Source organism: Miniopterus natalensis, chromosome 12 (assembly GCF_054644295.1).
Source record: "Miniopterus natalensis isolate mMinNat1 chromosome 12, mMinNat1.hap1, whole genome shotgun sequence".
Taxonomy (NCBI): domain Eukaryota; kingdom Metazoa; phylum Chordata; class Mammalia; order Chiroptera; family Miniopteridae; genus Miniopterus; species Miniopterus natalensis.
Window position 1 is genome coordinate 584,363 of NC_142092.1, and position 6,994 is coordinate 591,356.

Here is a 6,994-nt window from a genome sequence, read left to right on the forward strand (position 1 = left end):
AGCCTAACCGGATATCTAACCCTAGCCCTCAACATAACCCTAACCCTAGTTCCAATCGGAACCCTAACAGGATCTCTACCCCAGCCCTCAACATAACCCTAACGCTAGGTCCAATCGGAACCCTAACCGGATCTCTACCACTCGCCCTCAACATAACCCTAACCCGAGGTCCAATCGGAACCCTAACCGGATCTCTACATCTCGCCCTCAACATAACCCTAAACCTTGGTCCAATCAGAACCCTAACCGGATATCTAACACTAGCCCTCAACATAACCCTAACCCTAGGTAAAAATCGGAACCCTAACCGGATCTCTAACCCTAGCTCTCAACATAACCCTAACCCTAGGTCCAATCTGAACCCTAACCGGATTTCTAACCCTAGCCCTCAACATAACCCTAACACTAGGTCCAATCGGAACCCTAACGGGATTTCTAACCCTAGCCTTCAACATAACCCTAACCCTAGGTCCAATCGGAACCCTAACCGGATGTGTATACCTAGCCCTCAACATAACCCTAACCCTAGGTCCAATCGGAACCCTAACCGGATCTGTATACCTAGCCCTCAACATAATCCTAAACCTATGTCCAATCGGAATCCTAACAGGATCTCTACCCCTCGCCCTCAACATAACCCTAACCCTAGGTCCAATCGGAACCCTAACCCGATCTCTAAACCTAACCCTCAACATAACCCTAACCGTAGGTCCAATCGGAACCCTAACCGAATCTCTAACCCTAGCCCTCAACATAACCATAACCCTGGGTCCTTTCGGAACCCTAACCGGATCTGTGTACCTAGCCCTAAACATAACCCTAACCCTTGGTCCAATCGGAACCCCAACCGGATCTCTAACCCTAGCCCTCAACATAACCCTAACCCTCGGTCCAATCGGAACCCTAAACGGATATCTAACCCTAGCCCTCAACATAACCCTAACCCTAGGTTCAATCGTATCCCTAACCGGATCTCTAACGCTAGCCCTCAACATAACCCTAACCCTAGGTCCAATCGGAACCCTAACCGGATCTGTATACCTAGCCCTCAACTAAACCCTACCCCTAGGTCCAATCGGAACCCTAACCGGATCTCTAACCCTAGCCCTCAACATAACCCTAACCCTAGGTCCAATCGGAACCGTAACCGGATCTCTAACCCTAGCCCTCAACATAACCCTAACCCTAGGTCCAATCAAAACCCTAACTGGATCTCTAAACCTAGCCCGCAATATAACCCTAACCCTAGGTCCAATCGGAACCCTAACCGGATCTGTATACCTAGCCCTCAACATAACCCTAACTCTAGGTCCAATCGGAACCCTAACCGGATCTGTATACCTAGCCCTCAACATAACCCTAAACCTAGGTCCACTCGGAACCATAAACGGATCTCTAACCCTAGCCCTCAACCTAACCCTAACCCTAGGTCCAATCGCAACCCTAACCGGATCTCTAACCCTAGCCCTCAACATAACCCTAACCCTAGGTTCAATCGTATCCCTAACCGGATCTCTAACGCTAGCCCTAAACATAATCCTAACCCTAGGTCCAATCGGAACCCTAAACGGATATCTAAACCTAGCCCTCAACATAACCCTAACCCTAGGTCCAATCGGAACCCTAACCGGATATCTAACCCTGGCCCTCTACATAACCCTAACCCTAGGTCCAATCGGAACCCTAACCGGATCTGTGTACCTAGACCTCAACATAACCCTAACCCTAGGTCCAATCGGAACCCTAACCGGATCTGTATACCTAGCCCTCAACATAACCCTAACCCTAGGTCCAATCGGAACCCTAACAGGATCTCTAACCCTAGCCCTCAACATAACCCTAACCCTAGGTTCAATCATATCCCTAACCGGATCTCTAACGCTAGCCCTCAACATAACCCTAACTCTAGGTCCAATCGGAACCCTAACCGGATCTGTATACCTCGCCCTCAACATAACCCTAACCCTAGGTCCAATCGGAACCCTAACCGGATCTCTAACCCTAGCCCTCAACATAACCCTAACCCTAGGTCCAATCAAAACCCTAACTGGATCTCTAACCCTAGCCCTCAATATAACCCTAACCCTAGGTCCAATCGGAACCCTAACCGGATCTCTAACCCTAGCCCTCAACATAACCCTAACCCTAGGTCCAATCAAAACTCTAACTGGATCTCTAACCCTAGCCCTCAATATAACCCTAACCCTAGGTCCAATCGGAACCCTAACCGGATCTCTAACCCTAGCCCTCAGTATAACCCTAACCCTAGGTCCAATCGGAACCCTAACCGGATTTCTAACCCTAGCCCTCAAACTGACCCTAACCCTAGGTCCAATCGCAACCCTAACCGGATCTCTAACCCTAGCCCTCAACATAACCCTAACCCTAGGTTCAATCGTATCCCTAACCGGATCTCTAACGCTAGCCCTCAACATAACCCTAACCCTAGGTACAATCGGAACCCTAACCGGATCTGTATACCTAGCCCTCAACATAACCCTAACCCTAGGTCCAATCGGAACCCTAACTGGATCTCTAACCCTAGCCCTCAACATAACCCTAACCCTAGGTCCAATCGGAACAGTAACCGGATCTCTAACCCTAGCCCTCAACATAACCCTAACCCTAGGTCCAATCAAAACCCTAACTGGATCTCTAACCCTAGCCCTCAATATAACCCTAACGCTAGGTCCAATCGGAACCCTAACCGGATCTGTATACCTAGCCCTCAACATAACCCTAACTCTAGGTCCAATCGGAACCCTAACCGGATCTGTATACCTAGCCCTCAACATAACCCTAAACCTAGGTCCACTCGGAACCCTAAACGGATATCTAACCCTAGCCCTCAACATAACCCTAACCCTAGGTACAATCGGACCCCTAACAGGAACTCTACCCCTCGCCCTCTACATAACCCTAACCCTAGGTCCAATCGGAACCCTAACCGGATCTCTAACCCTAGCCCTCAACATAACCCTAACCCTAGGTCCAATCGGAACCCTAACCGGATCTCTAACCCTAGCCCTCAACGTAACCCTAACCCTAGGTCCAATCGGAACAGTAAACGGATATCTAACCCTAGCCCTCAACATAACCCGAACCCTTGGTCCAATCTGAAACCTAACCGGATCTCTAAACCTCGCCCTTAACATAACCCTAATCCTAGGTCCAATCGGAACCCTAGCCGGTCTCTACCCCTCGCCCTCAACATAACCCTAACCCTAGGTCCAATCGGAACCCTAACCGGATATCTAACCCTAGCCCTCTACATAACCCTAACCCTAGTTCCAATCGGAACCCTAACAGGATCTCTAACCCAGCCCGCAACATAACCCTAACCCTAGGTCCGATCGGAACCCTAACCGGATATCTAACCCTAGCCCTCTACATAACCCTAACCCTAGGTCCAATCGGAACCCTAACCGGATCTGTGTACCTAGACTTCAACATAACCCTAACCCTAGGTCCAATCGGAACCCTAACCGGATCTGTATACCTAGCCCTCAACATAACCCTAACCCTAGGTCCAATCGGAACCCTAACAGGATCTCTACCCCTCGCCCTCAACCTAGCCCTAACCCTAGGTCCAATCGCAACCCAAACCGGATCTCTAACCCTAGCCCTCAACATAACCCTAACCCTAGGTTCAATCGTACCCCTAACCGGATCTCTAACGCTAGCCCTCAACATAACCCTAACCCTAGGTCCAATCGGAACCCTAACCGGATCTGTATACCTAGCTCTCAACATAACCATAACCCTAGGTCCAATCGGAACCCTAACCGGATCTCTAACCCTAGCCCACAACATAACCCTAACCCTAGGTCCAATCGGAACCCTAACCGGATCTGTGTACCTGGCCCTCAACATAACCCTAACCCTAGGTCCAATCGGAACCCCAACCGGATCTCTAACCCTAGCCCTCAACATAACCCTAACCCTAGGTCCAATCGGAAGCCTAACCGGATATCTAACCCCAGCCCTCAACATAACCCTAACCCTAGTTCCAATCGGAACCCTAACAGGATCTATACCCCAGCCCTCAACATAACCCTAACGCTAGGTCCAATCGGAACCCTAACCGGATCTCTACCACTCGCCCTCAACATAACCCTAACCCGAGGTCCAATCGGAACCCTAACCGGATCTCTACATCTCGCCCTCAACATAACCCTAAACCTTGGTCCAATCAGAACCCTAACCGGATATCTAACACTAGCCCTCAACATAACCCTAACCCTAGGTAAAAATCGGAACCCTAACCGGATCTCTAACCCTAGCTCTCAACATAACCCTAACCCTAGGTCCAATCTGAACCCTAACCGGATTTCTAACCCTAGCCCTCAACATAACCCTAACACTAGGTCCAATCGGAACCCTAACGGGATTTCTAACCCTAGCCTTCAACATAACCCTAACCCTAGGTCCAATCGGAACCCTAACCGGATTTGTATACCTAGCCCTCAACATAACCCTAACCCTAGGCCCAATCGGAACCCTAACCGGATCTGTATACCTAGCCCTCAACATAATCCTAAACCTATGTCCAATCGGAATCCTAACAGGATCTCTACCCCTCGCCCTCAACATAACCCTAACCCTAGGTCCAATCGGAACCCTAACCCGATCTCTAAACCTAGCCCTCAACATAACCCTAACCGTAGGTCCAATCGGAACCCTAACCGAATCTCTAACCCTAGCCCTCAACATAACCATAACCCTGGGTCCTTTCGGAACCCTAACCGGATCTGTGTACCTAGCCCTAAACATAACCCTAACCCTTGGTCCAATCGGAACCCCAACCGGATCTCTAACCCTAGCCCTCAACATAACCCTAACCCTCGGTCCAATCGGAACCCTAAACGGATATCTAACCCTAGCCCTCAACATAACCCTAACCCTAGGTTCAATCGTATCCCTAACCGGATCTCTAACGCTAGCCCTCAACATAACCCTAACCCTAGGTCCAATCGGAACCCTAACCGGATCTGTATACCTAGCCCTCAACATAACCCTACCCCTAGGTCCAATCGGAACCCTAACCGGATCTCTAACCCTAGCCCTCAACATAACCCTAACCCTAGGTCCAATCGGAACCGTAACCGGATCTCTAACCCTAGCCCTCAACATAACCCTAACCCTAGGTCCAATCAAAACCCTAACTGGATCTCTAAACCTAGCCCGCAATATAACCCTAACCCTAGGTCCAATCGGAACCCTAACCGGATCTGTATACCTAGCCCTCAACATAACCCTAACTCTAGGTCCAATCGGAACCCTAACCGGATCTGTATACCTAGCCCTCAACATAACCCTAAACCTAGGTCCACTCGGAACCCTAAACGGATATCTAACCCTAGCCCTCAACATAACCCTAACCCTAGGTACAATCAGAACCCTAAACGGATATCTAACCCTAGCCCTCAACATAACCCTAACCCTAGGTACAATCGGACCCCTAACAGGAACTCTACCCCTCGCCCTCTACATAACCCTAACCCTAGGTCCAATCGGAACCCTAACCGGATCTCTAACCCTAGCCCTCAACATAACCCTAACCCTAGGTCCAATCGGAACCCTAACCGGATCTCTAACCCTAGCCCTCAACGTAACCCTAACCCTAGGTCCAATCGGAACAGTAAACGGATATCTAATCCTAGCCCTCAACATAACCCGAACCCTTGGTCCAATCTGAAACCTAACCGGATCTCTAAACCTCGCCCTTAACATAACCCTAATCCTAGGTCCAATCGGAATCCTAGCCGGTCTCTACCCCTCGCCCTCAACATAACCCTAACCCTAGGTCCAATCGGAACCCTAACCGGATATCTAACCTTAGCCCTCTATATAACCCTAACCCTAGTTCCAATCGGAACCCTAACAGGATCTCTAACCCAGCCCGCAACATAACCCTAACCCTAGGTCCGATCGGAACCCTAACCGGATATCTAACCCTAGCCCTCTACATAACCCTAACCCTAGGTCCAATCGGAACCCTAACCGGATCTGTGTACCTAGACTTCAACATAACCCTAACCCTAGGTCCAATCGGAACCCTAACCGGATCTGTATACCTAGCCCTCAACATAACCCTAACCCTAGGTCCAATCGGAACCCTAACAGGATCTCTACCCCTCGCCCTCAACCTAGCCCTAACCCTAGGTCCAATCGCAACCCAAACCGGATCTCTAACCCTAGCCCTCAACATAACCCTAACCCTAGGTTCAATCGTACCCCTAACCGGATCTCTAACGCTAGCCCTCAACATAACCCTAACCCTAGGTCCAATCGGAACCCTAACCGGATCTGTATACCTAGCCCTCAACATAACCCTAACCCTAGGTCCAATCGGAACCCTAACCGGATCTCTAACCCTAGCCCACAACATAACCCTAACCCTAGGTCCAATCGGAACCCTAACCGGATCTGTGTACCTAGCCCTCAACATAACCCTAACCCTAGGTCCAATCGGAACCCCAACCGGATCTCTAACCCTAGCCCTCAACATAACCCTAACCCTAGGTCCAATCGGAAGCCTAACCGGATATCTAACCCTAGCCCTCAACATAACCCTAACCCTAGTTCCAATCGGAACCCTAACAGGATCTCTACCCCAGCCCTCAACATAACCCTAACGCTAGTTCCAATCGGAACCCTAACCGGATCTCTACCACTCGCCCTCAACATAACCCTAACCCGAGGTCCAATCGGAACCCTAACCGGATCTCTACATCTCGCCCTCAACATAACCCTAAACCTTGGTCCAATCAGAACCCTAACCGGATATCTAACACTAGCCCTCAACATAACCCTAACCCTAGGTAAAAATCGGAACCCTAACCGGATCTCTAACCCTAGCTCTCAACATAACCCTAACCCTAGGTCCAATCTGAACCCTAACCGGATTTCTAACCCTAGCCCTCAACATAACCCTAACACTAGGTCCAATCGGAACCCTAACGGGATTTCTAACCCTAGCCTTCAACATAAC